Source organism: Natator depressus, chromosome 13 (genome assembly GCF_965152275.1).
Source record: "Natator depressus isolate rNatDep1 chromosome 13, rNatDep2.hap1, whole genome shotgun sequence".
Lineage (NCBI taxonomy): Eukaryota > Metazoa > Chordata > Testudines > Cheloniidae > Natator > Natator depressus.
In genome coordinates, this window is record NC_134246.1 from 20,654,739 (window position 1) to 20,680,658 (window position 25,920).

The window sequence follows — 25,920 nt, forward strand, 5'->3', positions numbered from 1 at the left end:
CTGTAGAGCAGACTCACTCTCTCTCTCTAAGTGGTCTCATGGGCCAGAACACCACACCCAGCATGTGTGTGGGTTACATATGCGAAGTGCACGCAGCCATGCAAGTTCTTTGCAGACACCAGCTAATCTAACCCACACAACACCCACATATGTGAGCTAGACACAACTAGATGCCACCTAGGTGAGGAAGATTAAGAGTAGGTGACGAGGTCTGCAATAGAGGGAGGAGAGAGAAGAGGCTTTGCAGGGTGAGACAGTTACTAGGCATGGATTTTTGGAGGTAGGGAAGGTGGGGAGTGGGAATTTCCCCCATCATCAAGCCAAGCAGTCTTTGGGCTTGAACCAGGAAGGCTGTAAAGTCACAAGCTTTGCTCAGAGTTCCAGGTCTGGACACACAACTGAACAATTTCAGCACAAAGCCAGGTGAAACTCAGCCACTTTGGCCAAGCCAGGAGTCGTTTCAGGGGTCTGAAGTGAAATCTGCCAGCCTGCCCAGTGATCCACAAGGATCTGAGTTTCACCTGCCTCACGACGTTTTAAAGCAGACCCAGTTTCCTGCATTTCACTATGAAAACATTTTGCAGGGCTCTCTGCAAAACCCAGCTGCCTGGGAACAGCTGACGGGCCAGCAAAGCTATCTTTAAAGAGCATCATCTCAGGAGACAGGCTTTAATAGCCAGGAGTGGGAAGCTATAAACCTGTCTAAGAGCAGCTCTGGAATGCCAGGAACAGAAGCGGCCCATTCAGACCACCAGAGAGCACAGACGCCAGATGAAAAGCAGTGGGCGCTGCACTCAGGATCCTCTAATATGTAGCTATGTTTAGAAAAACCTCCATTTTGTTCTTGTTTCTCTTCTAGCCATTTCCTTTCCCCAGTTTTTGCCTTCCTAATAATGAGCTCCCATTCCCCATGTCTTCACTCCTCCAGGGCTTACCCAGCTCCTGTCACACCTCAAGCAGATGGTGCATGCCAGTAATGCCAAGGGTGCCACAAGCTTTCCAGGAAGAACAAGAGTGTGACTGGAAAACACACACAAACCTAGAGGAAAAGCAGGAAATGTGACCTGGGACCTTTAGCCCCAATGACATGTTGGTTACTGCAGGTCATTAGTCTAGTGCCTGAGTGGAGGGTTGAGGGCAGATGGCATTAAGAGCCTTTGTAACTGAGATTTTAATACCCAGTTGGTGGTGATTTGGACAGAGGAGGTGTCTCACCTCTGCTTCAAGTTCCAACCCTGTCACATTAGGTGAAAGAGCTAGAGAAGCATCAGTGGGCTCGAAAGTCTCTGATCTGGCTAGGCAAGGATTCCCCCAGTGCAAGAGCTGCAGTGGACAGCCTTCCAAGGATGTCCTTGCAAGCCTTGGCCTAGGGAACTGCAGCACTGTTGAGATTCTGAGCAGCTGAGTCCTTAGGGCAGTCCAGGAGTAGTCCACACCGCACACAGGACACCCCTCTTTCTCAGATACCAATGGGCACTCTTGTTGGCAGGGTTAGAGGCCACAGGTAGGCTAGGTTCTGGATTTGGGGCTTTCCTCTCCCCTAGGCAGTCCTTATAGGGCAGGGCTAAGGTGCACAGATGGGTTGTGTCTGGGGAGGGAGCCCTCCCAGCACCTGTTCAAAGAGAAAACCACAGATCTCAGGACTCAGATTTTGGCACTCTGTTCCCTTTAGAAAAGTGGTTCTCACGCTTATTTGATCGGGCTCCCCTGTGTCTGCAGTCATTCAGCCCCTCCCCCCAAAGTACATATACCCCCACCCAGCTCTGAAGGCAGTGCCATGCCAGCGCCCCATTGCCACCCTTACTTCTGCGCTGCTGCTGCCACCCTGGGGCAGATACCCGAAGCCCCTCCACCTCCCGGTGAGGGACGGTGGGGCTCTGGCTGTCCCATTTATCCTGGCCTCCCAGGTGTGCAAAGTCCTTCTGTATAAACCCCGGACACCCAGAGCTCCTAAAAAAAACAAAACAAAACCATGCATACACCTTATACCTCCCTGGACACATTCCAGTGCCTGCCTTGAGAGGCCCACCCCATAGTCTGAGAACAGCTGTTTTAGAAGAAGGAATCTCCTGGTCACCATTCACACCAGACAGAGCACACTTCCTTGATGAGGCGCCCCATCCCCCTCTCCCCAGAGAGGAGAAGTGGCACAGATAGCAGACCCAGGTTTTGGCACTTTCCACCAGCAGGCCCATCAGCTTTCCCAGCCCTTGTGTAAACATGCCCATCAGCAGGCTCTGGAACCACGCCCAGGGCACCTTTAGAAAGTCTGTCCACTCAAGGTCGAGAGAGGAAAGAAGAACATCAGTGCAAGCTTTGAGTTGAATACTGGTCCTCATGGCACATGGGGAAACTGCTGAAGCCCCAATGAGTTGTGACTGTATTTTACATGCTTGAGTGAGGTCACAGACATTCACCTGAATTGGGGAGAGGGCTGGGGAGCAAATCCAGATGCAAGTTCCAAGCAAAGTGAGTTCAGTCATCTCAGCCCAGCCCAGAGCAGACACCCCCTACCCCCCCAAACTTCACCAGCCAAAATGGGGTTATGCAAGATCCAGGGACCTTTCCTTCCTGCCACTTCCCCAGTCCTTCAGGTCAGGGGGCCGCCTGCAAGCAAGACAGCACAGGAAAGTGTGCACTGCAGCTCAGTCAGCTGCACCACCAGGCCTGGGGATTTCAAAATAAAACAGAAGCACTTTCAGTTTCTGGCCATGGAAGTCCCTTCTCTGCCAGCGGCACTAGTATGCCAAGCAAGAATCTCACACGTGTGTGAAAAGCCAAGAGAATAACTCCATTCAATGCAACCCACATCATTTTTGCTGGTGTCCACTGATGATGATTAGCATAACAATCATCTCACTGCACTCTAGTGCTCCCCCCATCTGTATCCAGGTGCTGTCTCGTCTTAGGCACAGGCTGTCAGCTCTTTGGGGGCAGAAACGGTCTTTTTGTTCTGTGCTAGGTACTGTACAGACACAAGGGGGTTCCGATCCCCAGTTAGTGCCTCTTGGTGCTACTGTAACAATATTCCCTCCCTAGGAAGGGTGTTCAATTGCAGAGACCTCTTCTGCCCCCTTGCTTCTCCCAGGGAGCTGTGTGAACTGCGAAGCCCGAGAGCTTATAGCAGCCAGCCACACATTGAAATCAAACCCTGAATCACCTTGATCCGACACACGAGTGTAACTCTCTGGCGCTGGTAAAAAGTGACCTCATTTACTCCGTGCAGGCAGACCAGCTTCTCTCTAATTCACCAGTTCAAGCCTTCTTATCCCTCCCCTTTCATTTTAATGAAGCTTTTGTTGAGTGGAATGCATTCAGAGGGCAGGAAAGAGCTCCTTGAAGGCTGCACTTGATATTTTGAGGCCCTCATAGACAAGCTCTGTGGAGGAATCCTGCTGTGAGCAATCTGGAGCATCTCCTCTCGCTGAAGGGCTGGACAATAGGGCTTTCTTTCCCCTTGTTTACTGCAGAAGATTAAAAGAAAAGGGGGGGAGGGACCCACTCTGTCCTTCCCCTCCTCCCAGCATGCGGGCTTTGATCTCTGAGCTGGAATACAGAATTGAAAGGCAGGCCATAACGCTATTAAGGTGCACAGCTCAGCTAAACCCAGATTTCACTCATGCCACCTTAGAGATCCCCTCTCCCCCATTAATGGTAGCCATCATTGCTGCTTTCTTGGCAAGGGTTCCCATAACTCCTCCTCCACCCCCTAAGGGAACCCCCATCCAGCAGGCTTGGCACAGCCTCATTTACACTCACTCTCAGGAAGGCTGAGAGACTAGCGCACAAGCCCGTTCGCCTGGCCTGGCAAGCCAACCAAAAGCAGCATGGTGAGCTCACCCCGTGCAGTTGCACCCCAGGAAAATTCTGACCAGCTCACTTCCAGCAAGTCAGAGTCATTAAGAGATGGAAGAGCCCTAATGGAGCAAGCTAGCCCCTTCCTTGAAGAGGGCGTCTCCACTAGCAAGTTGATGCTTAGCCAGCAGAAATAAATAAGTCCCATGTACTTCTAGCATGCTGCATGTTTAAAGCCCTTCGCAAACAAACTGTCTTCGCAGCCCTTCTGTGAGGCAGGTGAATACAGCACCATCCTCCTTTCACAGATGGGGGAAGAGGTTTGTGGCCTGGCTTAGGACCGGGCTGAGCACCTGTAGAGACTCACCATGGACCATACTGAGCCAGCAGCAGCGTTGGAACAAGAAGCCCGACTCTCCATGCCCCGGCCTTGTGCTCCGAACACTGGACTACGCTCCCTCACAGAATGCCACCTCGAAGCTCCAGCCATCCCTGAACCTGGGGTCTTTCGAGGTTCACTCCATTCTTTCCATTAGGCTTTTATGCCACACCCATCGCTATGGCACCCGATTCCCTTCGGCCCCCACCCGTTTCCATGGGGATCCCGCTGGGTGACCAAAGCCCTAGTTGAACAAACAATATTCCCCCTCCCCCAAAGCCCATGGAATCTACAGGGAGGATCCACGGGGCCTGTGCTCTTTAGTGCAAAAGCAATTTAGCCGCTTGCTCCTTGGGCATTTCATGGTTCTCTTTGCTAGAGCCCTGTGCACAAATTCATTTCTCCCTTTGCTCCAGCCTCAGAAGAGTCCAATGCTTGATTCCCCTCCCCCCACCCCCGAATCCGCTTTCTCTCTTCCCCTCTCAGGAGTCAGGGTCAGAAAGGCTGGAGGGGCCTGCGAGGTGCTGCTGAGAGCCGGGTCAGGAATGGATCCACCCTTGGAGCTCACCTTGACCTGCTGCATAGGCAAATGGAGCTCGACTGTCAGTGGTAAATTAAAGCTCTCAATGCACAGAGGGACACTTTGCTGACTAGCCCTGCTTGGCAGCCGGCACCTTCTGTTTCACTTCGGTTTGCTGTGGGGAGCAGCTGTGCTGCTGCACCCATTCCTGCGCCTCTAGCAGTGTTCTCTTGCCCTCGTGTTGTATTTCCGCTGGTGACTCGCCCTTCCTCACCCCGCGGCCGCCAGCGACAAGGTGTATCACTCCTGTTTGGAGCCCGCTCTCGCGCTCTCTCTGCTCATGTCAGCACAAAGCTGCTCAGAGCTCCCTTTGATTCCTGCTAGTTGGCATCTGCGATGCGAGATCTTGACCCTATGAACAGAAAACCTTCTCCACGCCCTAGTGGGGAATCTGGTAGGGTTCAGAAGTCGCCTGTCTCTGCGGTGACCTCTATTTGGATCGGTCACCTGCTAATGGCGAATGCAGCGCAGCACCTTTGAGATTCTTTGAGTGCTTTCTGCTGATGGGTGGCCTTGTAATCCTTATACAGAGAGGGAAACTGAGGCAGCGAGGTCACTTATCTGGGCCAAGACCACACAGCAGGAGAGGCAAATAGAGACGTGACTTGCATTAAACCCACATGACACAGAGGATAGAGTGCTCCGAGAACAACTTCCCTATAGAATGGAATAGCTAATAACCATATGTCCTTTTGGGATCATCTTTATCTCCGCTATCAGGTTTTGAAGAGTAAGTTCTATAGATCCCTATTGTCTTAATCCCTTTTAAATTCGATGGGGCCCTTCCATAAGGAATCAGCACACTTGTGATGTGTGTGCTCCCCCATCTCTGCATGCATGCCTCTAAGAGCTGGAGTTGCCAGCAGAGGATTTTGAAGCCTGCAGGAGTTCCTCTCCTTGTCAGACTGGCCCAGCTGGTTTCTGGTATGGAAATGCTTGGGCAGTGACATGGCCGGGTTCTTCCTCCCCCTCAAAGGATTCTCCTGCCTGGCTGAGCTGGTATCCTTGCTCTGGCACAAGGCTTTCAAGAATACGAAGTGGCTCCAATGATCTCTGGTGTGTCATTCCCTCTTGGCGCTTCCCCTCTGCTCGAACAGGTAGAGAGCAGCACTTTGGCTGCCCACGGGTAATACCGTAGCTGAGTCACTTCCGCCCTCATTCAGAGTGTGTGCTCTCCACAGCTCTCAGGTGTAGGGAGGCATCTCAGACTGAAAGCAGATGTTTCCCCTGTGGGTTCCTGTCACTAGCTCTGGGAGAGAGCTTGCCAGCATGTGGGTCTCAGCTCTGTCGAAGCAGCTGCAAGTGGAATTTGCTTCTCTCCTACAGCTGGGAACTAGTTAGCACTGGAAGGAAGTTTCTGCCTCAGGAACAGAAATCCACTCCACTCCGCCTAGAAATCAGACTCCAGTTGCTAGGTTGCTCAGGTCAAGCTATAGTGTTGCATCTCCATGGGCCACATCACCACCCTAAGAATGGGATGGCTGCATTTGGTTCTAGGCCCTGGCAAGCTGCCAATATTGCCCCTTACCCTGGGCAAAACTGGGCTCTAGATGGACCATTGGTCTCGTCTGACCCACTGTGGCCGTTCTTATCTACATCTAGTGCCTGATTCTTCAGTGTCTCTTCTATCCTATACATCCCTAGCCTCCAGAACGCATCAGAGGAGCCAATATCATACCCAAGTGTAACTAACAGACAATTCTGGCAACTGATATGGATGCAGTACAGATTTGAATGGCAATGCAGTGCAGCACAGAGACCACCTAGTACCCTTAAGTGGCCACTGACTCTTTGCATAGTGATAGCAGAGAGAATACAGATCCTCCTGCTTCAAGAGGACAGGCCTCTGCCACTGAAACGAGGAGGAGAATCTCCACTAGCTGGTGGTAGTGTGAGGTCTATGGTAGAGCTTCGCATATCCAGTTCAGACCAGTACAGGGCAGTGGTACACAGGCATAAACCAGCCAGTTTCAAATCAATATTGTACATGCAGAGAGAGAGAGAAAGGGAATCAGATCTAGGTGTTTGCAGGGGTGCTGGAACTAGGGGTATTGCCGCATCCCCTGACTGGAAAAATACAGAGTTTACAGTTTGGTTCAATGGCTCTCAGCACCCCCACTGTACAAATTGTTCCAGCACCACTGGGTGTTTGTGTACCAAACTACATAAGCCAAGAATCCCCTGGCTGCAGTCTTCAAGGGGGTTCCAGGCATGCAAGTGGCTGGGTAAAAGTGAACATCTTGCCCCTGATCTCATGGTAGTATGGAGGTAACATTACAACACAGACAACACAATGATTGCCTGTTTCAAGGCTGGAGCTAGTGAAATCAACTTGAGGAGCAGCATGAGCCAGTGGGTAGGGCAAGGAGACCCAAGTTTTATTCCCAGTACTGCCACCAGCCAGCTGTGCAACCTTCAGCCTTTCTCAGATGCTGCTTCTACGTTGCTTGTCTTGTTGATTTGGACAGTTCGCTCTTTGGGATTGTCACATATGTATTTGTACAGCACCAAGCATAGAAGACCTGATCTTAGCTGGGGCCTCTAGTCTCTGTTTTGCATCGTGTTTATTGCCTGTATTTCCCCACATGTGCAGTATTTACTCCCTCAGACTCTGTATCAGGGAGAGATCTTTTCATATATTGCAACAATAGCACAGATGGACTTGTCTGAGCTAGCTTTCCTGCCCTGGTGGTGAATTGTTTGTTACCGAGACAGCACAAGCTCAGGTGCATAGGCCATCCTGGCCCACCAGCACCTGCATCTCTAGCAGATCATGAGCAAATCAACATCCTGGTTGCATCAGATTCCTCAGAGCTGCTCTGGCTTAGAGAGCCTTGGGAGGCAAGAAGGCAGCGAAGGCTGTACCAGAGCATGACCAGGCCAACCTCAGAGTAAGAGACAGTCGGAAAAGCTGAGAGTTCGTTTCTTTTCCACCCCATCCCTCCTCCAAGATAGGACAGCTCTATGCATTTCCCAAATGCAAGACACTCAGGACTACCATGCCAGCCACAGCCATGAGTCAGCCAGTAGATGCTGTGGCAGGACCTACAGGGGATCCAGAGGTTCCAGCAGCACAGGGCTGCCTGGAACTGAAGAGAGGGGAGGGTTTCTCTGAGTGAAGTGAACATCACTTAACCAGGACAGCTTTCATCAAACTAGCAATGGCAGCAGCTTGCTACATAGGGGCTGGCAACATGCTGGAACCTGTGGGGTGATGAGAGTTGCAGTGACAGGCTACAGACATGGCCTCTCTCCCTGACAGTCCCGGTATTTACGGCTTTCTGCACTAATCGGGACATGCTGTGGCACGCTCACTGGCTAACAGGGCACCAGCATGGGTGAGGAGTTTGTTAGACCACTCCCTCCATTGTGTCTCCTTCCATTTCTGCTGCCTTCGTTCACGGTGTCCTTTGTGCCCAGCACAGCCACACCTGCACCTCTTGGGCTTCCAAAAAACCCCTGCTGACCCATGAAGCCGTGCAAGGAGAAGGCCCACCGCCCATCCTGTTTGCTATGGCAAAGCAGGCACCGCAGGGCCGGGACTGGCTCTTTGATCTCTGTGCAGCACCATGCACGTCCTCTGCAGCCACTCTCCACAGCCTGGAAGCTCTACTGTGCTCTCTGAAGAGAGAAAACTCCCTCCCCCCATGCACACCTCACAATATCAGCCAGTCTCCCAAGGGTTAATACTGCTGCCTCAGTTCCCCCCACCAGTCTGCAGCTGAGTGACAATGGCTCCTGGCAGGCCAGGAGTTGAGCTGCTCAAGCACTCAGAGGGAGGGCTGTGAATGCATTAAGATTCCCATCCCTCCTAGATTATGCCCTGGTATCACTGATGAGCTCTAATGAGAGCACTTTGCCGCCAGCGCTGCTGAAGGTGAACAAGGGCACCCAGGACTGTTTTGATGCAGGGCAGACAAAGAGCAGCGTTCACTGGCGTTTCTCAAATACCTACAACAAACATTAACGCCAGTGGGGCTTCCCAGTCAGACCGCTAAAGTGCAGTTAAAATGAACCCTTATGGAGAAGTCTATACAAGGGCATAGGATTTTTAAGCCAGCCTATAATCGGGATCCAGTTTCCTCTCAGAGTCCACAGGATGGTTCTGGCTCATTTCTGTAGAGCCCTATTGGGTCAATCTCAATCCCCATCACAATCAAGGGGATTTCTCCTTAAGGAAAGGGCCTAACTTATGGCAATCCCCTCCAAGGCTCAGGAATGGGAGGAGGGGTGCAACATGAAAGGCAGGCGTGTCAAACGCAGAGCCGTCTGCTCAGCCACTGCAAACAGGGTCAAACCTGCCCTCCTTACGTGGCTGTTAGTACCCAACTCCGCAGCAAGAACAGTGCCAGATCTGCACCAGACTTTACAGAGAGGCAGCCGGGCAGCACAGCCTGGGAGATGCACGCCCTGAACCTCAGGAGCCGGCCGAGAAGCATACAGCTATTTCACTCATGCGGCAGGGTCCCCTGCCATAGGAAGAGGTCACAGAGCTTCCCCAGCGTTACTTCTTCCCATCTCCCAAGGCTCAGCAAGTCGGCCCCCTCTAGACCTCTGCCAGGACATGCCTTCTTCTTTGACTCCACGCACTGCTCTGAAGTCACATGCCTTGGCAGCTGCACCACCTGTGCTCATCTCACCCAACGATCAGACATTTATCAAACCAGAGTGGCAGCGAGAGGGCCCCCTCCCGGGCCCTGTATTTCCACTCTGCCTGCTTTAGAACTCAATTGCCCATGACATTGGAGCATGAACCTAATCCTGGTTACAAGGGCTCTCCTAGCCCCACACACTCGCTCAGCCCCCTCCAGGCTGGACATCAGCCACCAGTACAGACCTTTGTCTGGTCAAACCGGTCTGAGGCTCTGCTGGGGGGAAGAGGTGGGAGGAGGAGAAGCAGCCTGTCCATATAAATCAGATTGGCTCCAGAGAGGTGTAGCAGAACAAGGCTACAAGCAGCAAGCAGGCTTTACCCACAGGAAACCCTCAGTCTCACTTGCTTGGGGCTGTCATTTGCCATCAGAGGCTTCCAGGGCTTCTGCAGCGTCAGAGGGTTGCACAGAGGATCCTGGTGCAAGGCTGGAATAGGCAGAGGAGGACAACACTGCACATGGCTGTGTTCCAGCCCCAGTCACCTCAGTACCACTATCCACCCTCACTCATTCTTTGCTGTAGTCCCAGGTCTTATGAGTAGAACAGATTCCATCCCCCCGCACAGACGTTATGGAAGCACCCTATGCAATGCCAAGCATTTCTAGAGCTTCGTCAGTAGGCATCGAAGTACTTCTGAGACGGCAGGTACTAGCCGTATTTCACAGATGGGGAAATGAGACACAAAGTGAAGTTAAGTGACTTGGCCACAGTCACAAACACAAGCAGTGACATAGCCAGGAATTAGAAGCGAGGTCTCCTGGTTCAGTGTCCCATCTTCCTACAATCATTTTCTGGGGGAAGTGAGATTCAAGCCCACCAGCAGGAATTCTACAACAGACAAATGCTCAAGGGCTGTAGCTGTTTCTATAAAGTCAATTGGTTTCCTGCCTATTAGAGTTTTTCCTGTTGCATTTCCCTGACACACAGCCAGCCAGGGCTCAAAGCACCCAGTACTCAGACTTTAAGGTCAGAAGGGACCATCATGATCATCTTGTCTGACCTTCTGCACATTGCAGACCACAGAACCTTGCCCACCCACTCCTATAACAGACCCCTAACCTCTGGCTGAGTTACTGAAATCCTCAAATCATGGTTTATAGACTTCAAGTTACACAGAATCCACTATTTACACCTGTGCCACATGCTGCAGAGGAAGGAGGAAAACCCCAGGGCTGAACATGAGAGAACAGGAATAAAGCAGGGCAGGGACAGAGGCATATGGGTTTCACTTCTAATGCATGTTGTACAGGCCCAGTTTCATGCTGGCCTGCATGAGGAGAGGGCATAGCCACGCACAGCAGAACGGAGAATGATTCCAGTTTGCAGACGTCAAGGACACATTTCTGCACTCCCCACATTTTGATTCACAAGAGTTTCAGAGTCTGACAAATGCAAAGTAAAACTCATTTGCAGCTGCCTCAGTTCATTGCTTCTACATTCCAGCCACAGACCAGCAGTCATGCAGTGTCAGTGAGAAACCACAAGCTGAGAAGGAGACATGCAGTGTGGAAGCTATTTCTGTAGCGTGCAGTCAGGTTTTCGCCCATTTGTTTGCACAGCACAGCAAACCTCGGGCCAGTAAAGTTTACAGTCACGGAAATGAGACCATAATAGGTCAAACATGAGACAGGGCTGAGAAATTTAGAGCCAGCCTCCAGAATTTTCCTACAGTATTAGAGGAAAATCAGGGAGTAAATATTGCACAACAGAAGTCACAAGTAAGAAGAGAAAATGACCCAGCAAAACCTAAGCGGGAGACAGACTCAGTATCACAAGAGATCAGAACTTTCACCTTTGTCAACCCCAAAACAAGCTCCTCCCACAAGGATATCTGAGCACTAGCATGCCTCTTATTGAGAGAAGAGCTGACATTTTCCTTTGCAGTTCCCCTTGGACAGGACACCAGGAGCCAGCTACCATACTTGCCTTGGGGAGAACCATTTACATTACGGAATCTGTAACCTGCAAGGTTAGGGCATAGAGGCAAGTTGGACTAATCTTTACTGAACAAGTCCCTGGAGCTAGCCAACCTGGAGAGTGCCCATAACATACACGGCACCAGGGAAAGGAACATCTTCCCTCCCCTCAAAATAACATCAGGGCCCCATCTTCAGTTCAGTTAGGATTTAGAACAGCTATTCAGGATCCCTCAAGCCCCAGAATCTCCGTCTGCCTCCTACCCCAATTCATCCCAGAGTGGGAACAGCAGCAAGAACTAGTCGGCTAAGATGGTCATACAGGAGCAATGGTAATTACAGCTCTCTCAGTGCATCTTGTCATGAAACCAAGGGAGATCTGAGCTGAGACATTCAGACCCTCAGACTTCAAGGGGGGGGGGGTTCAAATTGGAGACCCAGTGTTTTCTCCTCCAGATGCTCTATGGCATTGTGTTTCTTCTCCATATGCTGTTGCCCCACAGCAACCCCGTCCTCAACTGGTCCGAAGAAACAACCTCAAACAATCGTCACAGACGGCTATTCCAGTTCCAGGCTTCCTCAGTTTCTGGCCACTCACTTGGGATAGGTCTCAGGCTCCCCAAGACCAGTGGTGAAGAGGAAGGAGCACCAATGTCCTGCATGCAGGATTAGTTTAACCAGACTCCCGTTTGGAGCAGAAGTCTCCCCAAGCACGATGTTTTGTAGGTCCCTCCACAGGATAGCTGGTCACCTAAATGCCTGATCCTGCAGGGCACTGGGACCCTCCCAACTAGGGGCTCTGCTCCCATTGACTTCAGTGGAAGCTGAGGGTGCTGAGCAGGTTGGCTCCCTGGGGCATTGGGACCCCATTCTGCAGAGGCCTCAATAAAAATGGACACCTGGTTTTCTCTTTCTAGAATCACAGTTCACTGCATTGGCCCCACCACATGGGGTGGCCACATCCCTGCTTTACGCTATGCCAGCAACACAGTAACATTTGCAGCATCACACCCTGGGAGCCAGGAATCTGCCTGGTTTAATTAAAGAGATTTGGCAAATGGAACAAGAGCCAGACAGGAAGCAAGCACGGGCCAGCTGGTTCTCCCAAAGGGGATATTCATCCTTAGCCTCTATCTGCAAAGCACTTCACAAACATGAATGAATTAAGTCTCACCATGCCTCTGGATCATCCCCATATTACTCATGGGGAAGCTGAGGGCAGATAGGTTATAAATGGCCTCAAGGGAATTTGGTGGCAGAGCTGGATTTACACCCCAGGAGTTTCTGTTTCCCAGCCTCGTGCTCAGACCATGCTCTCTCAAAATACCTCCCAGAATGTGTTTTCAAACCACATTTTGAACATTAGAATCTGCAGCCCAGTCAGTTTGCGGCACAGAGTAAAGGCCCGATCCTGAAATAAGATCTTCACCACATCGGCTGCGCCTGTGCAGTCTCAGCTGAAGGTAATGGAGCTCTGCCTATTGCAGGATTAGGGCCTTGATGTAGGTCTGGGCATCTAGGTAAAACCCCTGGGAAAATGCGGTGAAGAGCAGCAACTAGATGACATGCAGCTGCATTTCAGAGTTGAATCTCAACTAATTTCTCCCTCCCACACAAAAGAAAGAAATCTACATGTGATTTTACTACAGTGCCCCAGGCTTACTCTTCTCTTCTAGGGAGAGCTCGGAGGCTTCTAGTTATTTTGTGGTTCTGTGCCATTTAAAAAAATTAAAGACAAGAGTAATTATTTTTGTAAAGTTTGGTTTAAATAGCACCACATGCTTTAAAATTGTTGCTCCCAGGCAGACTTTTGCTAGCAAATTTCAGTCTGGAGGGATTTTTGTTTTGTTTTGTTTAGCTAAATGACCCAAAGTCTCAGAAAACAGGGCTTTATTGGAATGGAAACATTGACAATTTTAACTAGAGCAGCATGAATAGCATTAGCAGAGATAGTTATTTCCATGTTAAGTGATTTAAGCTCATATTTCATTTACAAGCATCAACTTAAATGAATCTGCCTCTTCCTTGTTAAAAACAAACAAAAACACAGCAACTTGGGTGGAGGTACCTCATGTGCTTTCTTCACTGAGCACGGAGGGGAAGGTTGGGGTGGCAAAACGGGCAAGGCGGGGCGGGGAAGAACTTTTTTCACTCTGGGATGTTCTGCACCGGAGTAAGTGAAATGCATCGGAAGAATATCCAACTGGATTCTATGAAACGAGACGCCGCATGTTGAGGAAGTGAGGTCATATGGGAAATTGTTCCATGAGATAAAAAGGAACATGTTAAAAATCAGGCCATAAGACAGACAGTACAGGAAACAATAGTGCTTTAGATAGGCTTTCAAACATCCCCAGAATGCCAAAAATACAGACCTTTATAGAAACGACACTGCCTTTTTGTGTTAAGCACTCAGAGGAAGCAGACTAAGGAACCGAAGTCGTCCACTTCAGTCTATGGTTCGCCCCAAACTCAAAACATTATTTGCATTTGTGGGTAGTTAAGAGAGACTTGGGCCCAGTGGTTCTATTCTAGATCATGTTCAGAGAGTTTTACCAATGACTTCAAAGACCAGGCTTAATCCCATCATTAGCCCTAGCTCCCGCCAGAAACAGTGCCATCAGAGACTGGGCAGCTCTCAGCCATCCCCCTCCAGCCACACTTCTGCCAATACACAAACGGGCAGCAACAGCCACAGCTTCTCCAGCTCCAGCTGCCATGGAGCAGGTTTCATTCTGCTATTCAGAGGCTGCTCAATCAAGTCCAACTGGGGAGCCACTGTGGTAAGTGGACAAATGCCCACTAAGGCCTGGTCGGGCCCACCTGGGAACAAGCGAGGCTTCAGGCATCAAGTGCTGCTGTGGCAGCGACAACAGCATCACTTTCACATGCTATTACATTTCAACACGTGTCCACCAGCAAAGGCCACCACACACTTTAGTACAAGAGAGGTGACTGTGCCTATTAAACGCAGATTTCGTTTCACACGCTTAGACCTTTGAACATACACCCCTTCCTGTGTAACCAGGCTACAGAAATTAACGAAGCCGCTCCTCTGGTTTGTCTCACCAGCCACGCTTCCCATGCACGTTGGTCATTTCTAACTGCATACCCCCTTTCCAGGTCTCAAAAGAGAAACTTTAACCTCCAGGTGTGTATCTAGGTACTTGCTGGGCCCCCACCACCAGCATACCTGGGCAGCTCATCAAGTTTTAGAGCTGCTTTTGAGGCAACTCTCCTGATTCTGCACAGCACCCTGGAATTTTGCAAGCCCACCGTGCCTGCCTAGTGTAAGGCAATCCATGGGCAGGGCATACCATATCTTTCTCTTAAGTCCAGCACATGGCCACACACAAATCAGCCTCCTAAAATGTCAGGCTGATCCACTATTTCAGCAGCAGCCACAGACTAAGTGGAACTGCAAGAGAAATTCCCTTACCTGCCTCCCTTGCTCACAACTTGGAAGCAGATTCCAACTCCAACCGCCCATAGTTCAAAGCGGTTTGGCTCAGGCCATCTTTTTGTTTAACATCCATAATCATTAAAGGCCTGAGTGCAGAGCGGCCAAAACTCTCATCAGGCTGGATCCTCAGATGGTGAAAATGGTATAGCTCCATTGACTTCAATGTCTCCAGGGTTCTAGCCCTGCTTGTTTTTGGGATCTTGGTGAGTCTGTCACTATAGACCAGCTAAGGATCTGGCCCATTGACTAACAAGTTGTTGGTGCTGAGCAATTCTCAGGACCAAGTCCCCAAACTTAAACATGACATATTTATATTTAATTGCCACTGCTTTGTTGTCTTCTTCTGCACCTCCCCCAATCACAGGTAATGGCATTGGGATCATCAGACATCCCATACAGCTTTGGGGGGCCCCCCTTCAGCAAAGGTGAACTTCATAATGTACTTGAGTGCTTTGATGAATGAGGGCCATAGACATTTATAGAGCTATCACCTGCTGAAGGGGAACTCCAGGCTTGGCAGATAGGACATGAATGGCTTTCCAATACAGTATTTGAAAAGAAATTTAAAAAAAACAAAAAAAACTTTGGTTGCTTCTATACTGAAGAAGTTGGTAAGTGGTTACCTGCACTGGTATGGACCACCATGAAGGCTGTGGTGTAGACAGGATGCAGGCATTTCACCATCATGTCCCCTAATCTAGCTCACAGAGTAGCTGCAAGACATGCCTGCATTCTGTCCATACTACAGCTTCCAGTCTTGGAAACGCTGGGGCAGGTGTGTGTGTTGGTGGTGCGGGGGGGAGGCAGAAGGGGGAACCACCAACAAGCTTTGCATGCTTTCTCAGTGTAGGCAAGGTCTTAGACAGCACTTCTTGGAGGTTCTCAAGTTGTTTTACTAGTGTAGGTCAGGTTTGTTATCGCCCCCACCAGCAGCACTTTGTAGGTGGCACAAAGTGCCTCACCCATGATCCCATAGCAAGCAGGGCTAGAAGCCTGGAGACTTCCAAGCACAGCAGCCAAGTTGAGTTCTCCACCCTGCAGCTCTCTCACACAAGCCCAGCATGACGGGGAGCATTCAGAAAGCTAACACTCACTGGCAGCAGACAGGCCTGCCCAAAAAGAAAGCCAACCCACACACCTCCAGGTGAGCATTTGCCGCATGAGCCAAGAGCAGCTACCTGCTTCAAGCCAGCAGAGGCAAACTTTACCAGGGATTTGTTGCATTCTGGGATGACCTAAAATACCCTTCACAGTCTGGTGGGTCATCTGCCGTTTAGCTGTTTTGAGGAACAGGTAAAATAGTTAGCCACCTCTTTTGGGGAAGGAGAACACACACACACACACACACCACAATCACTGACCATCTTGTTTCTTTATGAATGTAGACTACTGGGTGGCTGTTCCTAGTCTATTCTAGTACAAAGACTGTGTGAGACAATTCTGGGTTCCCAATGACTGCCCTTGGGGGAATAGGCTGCAGTCACCACAGGACAAGAAACTAACAGAATGGGCTTCTAAAGCCCTAGGTTTTATAAAAATGGAAACCTATTTGGGAGGGCTTAACATCTGCTGGTCTCTAGGTAAAAATACCCCCAACAGAGCTAGGGTAAGTCATTGCACAAGTACTCTGGGATGGGGAGGGAAAGAAATGGGGGAGCCAAGGGAGTGATCCACAGGAAGAGACAGGAGCAGGTTCTCATTCGTTTTTTGCAGAAAGCCATACAGAAGTTCGCTGGTAGACACCAGACAGTACCAGGAACATCCAACAGAAGAGGCACCTCACGCCTTGCCAGTGCCAAGATGTATTAAGCACCTCCTGACTGCCCCTTCCATTCGGTCCACTAACACATCTTCTTCCAGCAGGTACAAATAAGCAAACCAAGATCACAGCTGGAATTCTTACAGTGTCTCAGAATGATAAAGCAGAACATGTGCACCACCCACATCCCATACTCCCAGGATAGCTGGGGAGTAAAACAACAACAACAAAAGCCAATTGAAGTTTGCCAGCTCTGACCCCAGGTGTTTGGCTTCAGAAGAAGGACCTAGGACTCTGTGTAGCTCGAAAGCTTATCTCTTTCGCCAACAGAAGTTGGTCCAATAAATATATTACCTCCCCCACCTTGTGTACCTAGGACTACAGTGGTTAGCATGGCAGCAACTGATTACTACAGACATGGTCTGAATTATAAAACCTAGCGTATTACTTTCTTTTTTATATAGGTGTTCTACCAACCTGAAGAAGCAGAAGTTACAGGGCTGGTAAGTAATAAACGGCTTCCCAGTCTTCACAAAATAAACACTAGTTAAGACAGGACCAGGTTAGAAGGACAGAGGGAGAAAGAAAGAAAGAGTGAGGAGCAGAGATTCTCCTACACTCCCTGAAGTGATGTAAACATACAAACCCCCAAAGAGCAGCTGCGTGGTTTAAAAAAGAAAAAAAATCCCACTGAAATTAATATTTAAACAAATAGTAAACGCGAAATGGATCAGAAGACATCAAAGCAACCGAGTTATTAATATTTCATATTTTGGCCTACATACAGCTCCTGCTCCCCCCCCCCGGCTTCCCCCAGTGATTTGATTAAATGAACTACAGAAAGTCTTCAGCTAGACAGAGAAGCCCCGACGTTTCAGTCAGCCCTACACCACCACCACAAAAGAAAGTGAGGGGGCTCTGAACAAGTCACACACACACACACACCCCGGCCGCATCACCCTCCCTTTCCAGCCCCACCAGACAATACCTTTCGCTTTTAGCTGCTTCAGCTAGTTCATCCTCAGCCGAAAGGAGGCAGCCCCCCGGTGCCACACACAGGCAGGAATCGCTGCGGTTTGTTGTTCAGCGGAGAAGTGTAACGCGTCTACACGACCCCAGCAACCCCCCCCCCGTATCACCACGGCGGGAGCTGAACAAAGCTCCGGGTCCGCTTCATCCCCGGGTTAGTCAAGATCCCCGAGCGGATCACCGGGCAGCCGCTACCGCACAGCGGGCTGCAGCCGGGCGGTTTCTTACCTTCTCTCTCCGCGGGAAAAAACACCCCGAGCCCGGCGGCTCCCTCGCTCCGCTGCGCTCCTTCCCCCCGCATGCAAAGCCTTGGGCGGCTCGCAGGCTCCCGGGCCCCAGCGGTTACAGGACTCGCCCGCGCCGCTGCGAGACACCATAGCGGAGCGGCCGAGAGCCGGGCAGCCGCGCCGGGGGCACACGGCTCATGGTTGACGCGCCCAGGCAGACACAAAAAACCCGGCTCTGGCTTTGTCTCTCTCGGGGGGCGGGGGAAGGGGCGGAATTAACCCCCTCGGCGGCTCAGTCCCCCAGCCCCTGCCCGGTGCGGCTGCGGCGCTAGCAAATGGCCAGAGAGACGGCTCGTAACTCGGAGCCGTGATGTCAGCAGCGGTTCACGCCCGCCTGCGGCTGAGACACCTTCTCCCCACAGTGATTCATGCCGCTGCCTGCTTGGATTTAGCATCGGGGGCCAGGCGAGGCCACCGCTGTAGCCCTCCCCCCACTCGGGCTCTCACGGCCGGGGCGGCTCCTGGCCCTGGCCCTGGCCCTTGGCTCTCCTCCTCCTCCTCCTCTCGCTGCTGCTTCTGCGGCTACCACCCCCAAACGTTAGCATCGATTCTTATTTATTTGCAAATGCTCCCCTCCCCCAACCCACCCCAAAAGGGGGAATATGGCAGAAAACCGGAAACAGATTAAGGAAAAAGAACCAGCCCTTCCCCCTTGATATTTTCTTCTTCTTCTTCTTCTTCTTCTCTTTTTTTTAATAAGGAAAAAAAGGGCTCCGGGCGCTCTGCCAGCGGCTGGAAACTGGCAACGTCCCGAGCGAAGCGGCGACGTTTGCAAGACAGGGCTTGACGTCGCTTTTCTATGAGGAGAATACGGAGCTCCGGTCCCCAGCCCCCGCCGCAGCTAGATGGGTGGCGGGGCTGGAGCTGCAGCGGCTAAGAGGCTCGGAACAGCCCGCCGCGCTGGGGAGAGCTCCGCACAGCCCCCAGCGCAGCTGCATCTCTCCTGGCTCTCCAGGGCTGGAGGGAAACCCCGGGACTGCTCGCCTCCCAGGGTCCCCAGAGTGCAAGTATTATTGTTGTTTATTTATTGTACTCCCGTAGCAACTAGGAGACCCCGTCATCATGGACCGGGGCCCTCATTGCACTCAGAGCTGGAAAAACAGAACAAAAAGACTGTCCCTGCCCCAAAGAGCTTCCCTGGTGAATATGAGCTGTGCCAGACTAAACCCATGCAGGAGGCCTGTGTGTTTGCCCATGTTGCTTGCCTCTAAGTAGCCTTTTAGAGCACAAATAAAGAGTTGTGTTTAAAAAAAAAAAATCCAGCCTGCCTGCCGATGAGTCCCTATCGTTCCCTAAGGTGTCTAGGGGCACCCAAGTAATTACTGAGCTAATCCTGTGTCCCAAAAGTGCTTCCTGTGGGGGTATTCCTGGGCTTTCTGTGGCACCCATCTGAGCCCATCACAAGCAGTAACGAGAAGGCCTGGAATTGTTATTATAAGGCCTCAAACAAGTTTAGGGTCTAGAGACAGTCCTTTCCTCTAAGAGTCTGCAATTGAAACAGATAAGGCTGGCAAGGGAGGAGAAATGAGGACAAAGAAGGAAAGTGACTTGTCCAAGGTCACACAGCAGAGCGGGGCTAGAACTCCTAACTCCCAGTTCTATGATGTAGTTACTAGATCATGCTACCTCCCCTGAAAGGGCCTCAGCTACCTGTTCCCCAAAAAGGTGTGGGTGGAGGTTCTGCTTAGACTTTTACATTAGCATTCCAAATGGTATCTGGTTTTTAACACAGAAGGGCAACTGGAGAACTACGCTGTTGACGATATCCCATAAAACTGGAACCTGATTAATGGAGAAGAGAAGTGATTTTCATGCAGTCTGTTTAAAATTCTTTGGCTTTTATTATTTTATTAGTTAACTCTGACACCAAAAAACAGTTGGAAGAAAAGCTCTTTTGTTACTTACTCCAGCCCTTTCAGTTAAGAACTGAGAGAGATCTAAAGCCATGTCTGCATCCTCCAAGAAAGACCTTCAACAAAAGAGGGAAAACCAGCTTTGATGCTCCTGATATTTCTAAAGTAAAAAACAAAACCTCTCCTCTAGAAACTAGCATGGAAAAATAAACAACCTTTCAGGCCTTCTTGATGCAACATAGAGAAACGGAAAAGAAGACCAGCCCTAACTGTATGTTATTTTGCAGCTACCTTTAAGGTAGCCAGGGAGTCTAACCGCACCATATTTGAAGCAGTAGTAATGGTACATATCTGAGTGATCTCTAAGACCACTGCTTTAATAGTCTTGTAAGTCTCACTCTGTCTCAACTTTATTCTCTTTCCCCACTCACCTGGGATCAGGATTTAAAGAACCTGGAGACCTCACTGCATCCCAGGAGGCTGTGGTCTATCAGTTAAAGGTCAACCTATCTTTGTGACTCCACAGGGGGAAATCATAAATTGCTCCATAACCAAATTCACAGGCTTGAGTAAACACTGAGACTGCATTCCCCTCTCTGCCCACGTGGCCCCTTCAGGTCACTGTTTGGGGAGGTTGGTAAATCACTGGTGGGAAAGACCCCTGCAGACAGGCAAACCAACTTCCTCTTGGCCCTGGAGAAATGGCCTTTTTGGAGCCAGGCAGAAGCATTCAGTAGATCAACATGAGGAAGTGCAGGGCTGAATGCACAGTGAGAACAGAAGTGGAATTGAAATAGGATTCCACCCACACAGCTTAATACCTTTTCTCTTTTAAATGCCCATGCAGTCTTCTCAAAGAGGGAAATTTTTCAGCATCTCACCCCAGCCAGTAATTGGCACTAATTTATAGAAGCAAATTTGCCCAGCTGAGGGTATTGGCAACCATGAGGTCTCCCACACAAGCCAAAACATGGACACATCAAACTATTATTTATATGCACTTTAAGAAAGATACTTGGATTGACAGAGCAGGAGTCCAGATTCCTCTCGTTCTATACAGAAGAACAGATACAGCTCAGGAGAGTAAGCTTTTTCGTTGATAACTTGTCCTTGTGCCTTGCTACTGACCTGGACATACTGTTGTTATTGAGGATCCTGGGAGCTCTTTGAATTCAAGCACTGACATTACAATGATGGTATCTACCTACTTTACTGAGCATGTCTCTGCTGCATGAGTATCTATACAGTGCTGACTAACCCCTCCTTCAACAGTTCCCTCCAATCTTTCCCTGTCATATCCAAGGAAGAAATTGGGTCCAGTACTTAAACCACACTTGTAGATTTTCTTGAACCATTAAATCAAAGGCAGAATAAAACAATCTATTGTCTGTAGCAAACAGCACCTCATGTCAGTAAATCCCATGGAACTCTGAAGTAGTTTGATTTTTAAAAATCACAGTACTTCAGGCAGGAGCTGACACTTGGAGAAAGTTGGAAACGTTAAAGCATTCCATATACCTCCATGGCTGATTTTTTTCTTTTTCTTTATTGAAAAAGCATTTCCTGTGACACAGCAGGAGGCTTACAAGCCTGTGAGTCACAAGGAACAAGGAGTCATACCGAAAGCTAATTCCATTATCTGAGTGCCCAGCACATAGTCACTTGGAGCTATGAGCAGCTGTTCATTTGATAAGTTCCTTATCAGTTTATCATTGGAGCACGCTGTCTGCAATCTCAGTTAATAGTTTTTGATCATGGCCATACCGAGGACAGGCCCCCGCCTTTTCACCGGCGAGGGCTGGCTCCCTTACGTGGCCTTTAACTCCTGGATGTCTACTAGGCACTGATGCACAGGTAATATTTAGTTATTTGCCTAGCTCACAGGGTTGCTGTGAGGACCAGAGCCATAAAGCAATTTGAACATGAGAAGCACTGCACAAGTGTGCTTATTACTGGATAGCAACTGTTACTTCGCTACCTGAAAGCCAACCAACAACCAGATTTATAAAGAGTTTTGGGTTGGGGTTTTTTTGGCTAGGATCATATATGCTGTGCTAATTCCAGCCACCACCTCCTCTAGTTCACTGATGCAGGAGTTGATGACCAAGGGTTCCTTTATCTTTTGGTGACAGACTGTTAGGCTACTATGGGTGCCACTAGCAAGTATGAAAGTTAGGCGCTGTGAGATCTGAATGATGAATTCTTGGCTGGGATCGGGGGTGTTGGTATCTTGTCAACGCCCCTCCCATGATAAACACTTAACCACTGTGGTGATTATCATTAGGGCCATATAAATACCAAGCTAGATAGGACTTTGTCTACATACATTTCAGTTTCTAAATATCTTGGATACAGGTGCAGAGATGCCATTGTGATAGCAGGCTCTCCATTCTCCACATTCCCTCCAGCATAAGCCGTGGCTATGATTCCTTTTCATCTCCCCGTCACATCTTTCTGAATTTTTGGTAACAAAAGGCTGTAGGTTAAGTCCGGCCATTTTTAAGGACCAGATTGGGAGTCCCCGTCTTCTCACTGCTCAGACATGTAGTTCCAATGAAGTCAATGGGAGCAAGTAACTGCTTGTCAGCAAGAGTGAGGGATTCACCCTCAGGCCCAATATGAAGTGGAGTTTGTAAGTCAGGTCTTTTAAGGGATGCTGATCCAATGTAATGGAGAGCTCTTTGGATAGATGAATTTTATTTTCTCTTTTGTAGCCAAATCTGTTACTATAGGGTGTGTTGTCATCACAAAACTCTCCACTTCTGGGAGCTGTTCAGTGTTGCTCAAAGGAGAATAGCAAAGGGTTCTTCTGTCCCATTTAACATGCAATAACCCAGTTTATGTTATGATGAGGGTGATGACGTGTAGACTTAAACATTTGCAAATATATACATTCTGAAATCAATCCACTCCTCCTTCTCTGACCTGCTAAAGCTCCGATTCAGGAACACAACATAGGCACAAGAGCACTTAAACACAAAGCATTGATATTAATGGAACTTAAGCATGTGCTTAAAGCTAAGCATGTGCTTTGATGCGTTCCTGAATCAGTCTCAAGTGCAGTGGCTGTCCCTTGGAGCTGTTCATGCCCCTGCTAGCACCGAATGTCAAGCATTTTTCTTTGCTTTCCATCCTGCTCAAAATGTTTTTCTTGGTCCTTTTAAAATCTAAACATAGATTCTGTTACTAATTGGGGACCCTCAGCTCTTATTTGAACTTTTTTTATTCTCAAATGATTCTTCTGTTCACCTTTATCTGGTGCCAATAAAATTCACAGTTGCGAAAGCCTAAGGAGGGGAAATTGGGCATACCGAGAGGTTTAAATTGACACAGAAAAGAGGCACTTTCAACTTGAATGTAAAAACCAAACCACCAGACTATCTAATTGAAAACAATTCCACTTTCTGACAGGTCCCACTTATAAGAGCATGTCCTGATTTTTTTGTTAATAATTTCTTTAAAAACATGTAAGTATTTTTTTGCTCCCCTGCTGGTGTTTATACAAGTCTTTTCGGCAAGAGAGAAACTGATGAAGTGTGAAACTGACTATACACAAATTGCTGTCAACTGCACAAAATAAACAAGCAGAAAACTACAGAAAAATATATGTATTCTAATGTATTTCTGTTTTCTCTTCCTAGGTGTTACTTATAACCACTAATTGTAGGTGAATATATTTTTCCGACAGAAATTTGAGCGGCAAGGTGAAACGGCCATTTAACGTTCATCTAAACAGGTTCTCATCACTTATTTTTAAGGCCTCTGTTTGACCTGAAGTGCATAAAATCTCTCTTATACACACTACACCTAAGAACCATGCTCTTTCCATGCAGGAGGAGCCCTCAAGATCAGGAGTGAACTAGAGAGCATAGATATGCGAGCTTTCTTCACTCATTGTATAAAGTGAGTAAGAGGAAGCCCGCTGAGTCCTGAGCTCTCAATCCATAGCTGTGGATTTACACAGTGCATCTATTCTACTCGAGCCAGATTAATTTTTAAGCATCTTGGCAAATTTTAAAGCTTTGGTCGTGTGGATCCAGTTCCTTGGGCCGGTTGTGTTTTGCTCAGTGCAAAGTCCAGACAGCTCTGCACAAATTGTGATGATTATTTAGAGCGTGATAGTGTCCGAGATGCTGGGCAGACATTGAGATAGACACAGTCCTTGCCCCGAGGAGTTTACACTCTACAGCCCTGATCCTACAAAGACTCATGCACATGCTTCACTTTTAGCCCATGAGTAGTTCTACTGAAGCCAAGCTGAGCTGGTGAGTAGCTGGGCTTGTCTACATGGGAAATTGACTGGACTAGCTTCTGCGGAACATGCGCCACAATTTCTCAGTGTGAACTCTTATTCTGTTCAGTTTCCTCACATGGACATGAGCTATGTTTGCAGGCTGAGGGCTTAAAAAGACAAAGGACAAGGGATTACAACACAGAAGCAAAGGGCTCAAGGAGATGGTTGATATACACTTGTTAGTTCCCTTTTTACTTTTGTATATAATATAGAAATAAAGCATCCCCCATGACCCTGTACTTCACCTTTATTGGTTTGCTGCTGTCTTGCAGGCACTGCAGTAGAAATGGGTCTTTAAGAGCAAAGTGAATGATGAGGTGGTGGTGGCTGCGTGGGGCACCTCCGGAAGGCGTAGGATGAAGGAGGCTATCCTGAGCTTCAGTGGCATGACAGCCCACGGTGCTCTTTCTAATGTCATTAGCAGTACTTACAGGTGGGAAAGCAGTAAGGGCCATTACCCTCAACAATGATGTTTCACCCGGCAATATCAATTAGAGCCGGTGGAAAATTTTCCAGTGGAACATTTTCCATCAGAAAATCCTGAATCCACAAAATCAAAATGTTTTGTGAGCCTGTCGATTTCACTGACATTTTTTGATGGGAAAGTATCAAAACATTTTGTTTCACTAAGGCCAAACCAATTAATCTGGTCTTTTCCCTGACACATTACAATAGCATATACTCGTCAAAATGATAGTCAAACCTAAACATTTCCATCGAATCAAAATGAAATATTGCAGCTTGCACAAAATTCAGAGATTTTGATTTTTTCTATCCTAATTTGAGACAAAATCAAGCCCACGAAAGCTTATGCTCTAATAAATTTGTTAGTCTCTAAGGTGCCACAAGCACGCCTTTTCTTTTTGCGGATACAGACTAACACGGCTGCTACTCTGAAACCTGTCAGAATTTCCTGTGGGCCAGAAGTTTTATTATTTATTTATTTATTTATTTTGACCAGCTTTAATATTGCTAGAGAAGAGCAATACCAGAGCCTCAAGAAATGTTATGGGCCAGATCTTCATCCCTTCTGGCTGATTTGCGAACAGTGCGGCTCAGGAGTCCTCTGGTGCTGGAATTGCAGGGTGGCACAAAGATGGGGAAGCCAGCCTCCATGACCTTCACCTCCAGCATAATGGATGTGTCTAGAGTGCACTGAGCTCCGGCAATCCTCAGACAGCAGAGCCATCCGAGGCATGGTTCCTATCAGTACAGTGCTGCTCTAAGTTATGGTAGTGGCTGTGTCAGGGAGCAAGAGAGTGGGTTAAAGCCAACGTCCCTCCCATGCTGGGTATTGTGCTAAATGCAGAACAGGCAGGATGTTGCCCCAGAACTATTGTATATTGCTCCTTCGAGCTGGGGATGGGTTGAGGAGACTAGATTCTGGTTCTGTAAAATTGAAACCAGGTGTGGTTTGGATTCATGGCTACTTTCATCTGAGCTACAGTTTGGGGTGGAGGGAGGAGATATATCATTCCAGCTTTGCCCCATTGCTCTTCTGAACCCAGCACAAATATCACACATCTGAACTGGTGCATAATCCATGCATCTCCCCACAAGTTTTTATCAAGGGACAAACAGACGTGTATTTCAGCCACTCAAACCAGTCAGATCCAAGGAATTGGGAGTAACGGCGCCACAGGGAACACAGCCTCAGGGAACTTTCTCTACACAAACCCCAATAGCAACAGTAGATCCTTGCTGCGATAACATCCATCAATTAATAGATGAGCTGATTAAACAGTTGCCCTCTGAAAGGAGGAGAAATGTGTGATAAAAGGCCCCATACACAAGACTCAGCTCTGTGACTGAACCAGCTCCAGCAAAGTGCACAAATAACAACAGGAAGTTGTCCGCGTTAGGACTTGAGTCAGCATTCGTCTAGTCACAGAGTTAGGGAGCAGCTTTGTAC

General features: G+C 48.9%; 1 protein-coding gene across 2 annotated transcripts in view; it reads right to left on the reverse strand.

The window, feature by feature from the left end:
• Positions 1-18,342, reverse strand: part of SRC (SRC proto-oncogene, non-receptor tyrosine kinase) — a 72,088-nt gene extending 53,746 nt beyond the window's left edge. Inside the window, exon 1 of one of the 2 annotated variants that reach the window (XM_074970190.1) lies at positions 17,803-18,342. The gene's annotated coding sequence lies outside the window, so the exon portion shown is untranslated. Of the gene's footprint in view, positions 1-17,533; positions 17,555-17,802 lie in introns of those variants that run through there. The other variant, XM_074970192.1, reaches the window with a different exon arrangement.
• Between the last annotated feature and the right edge of the window lie 7,578 nt (positions 18,343-25,920).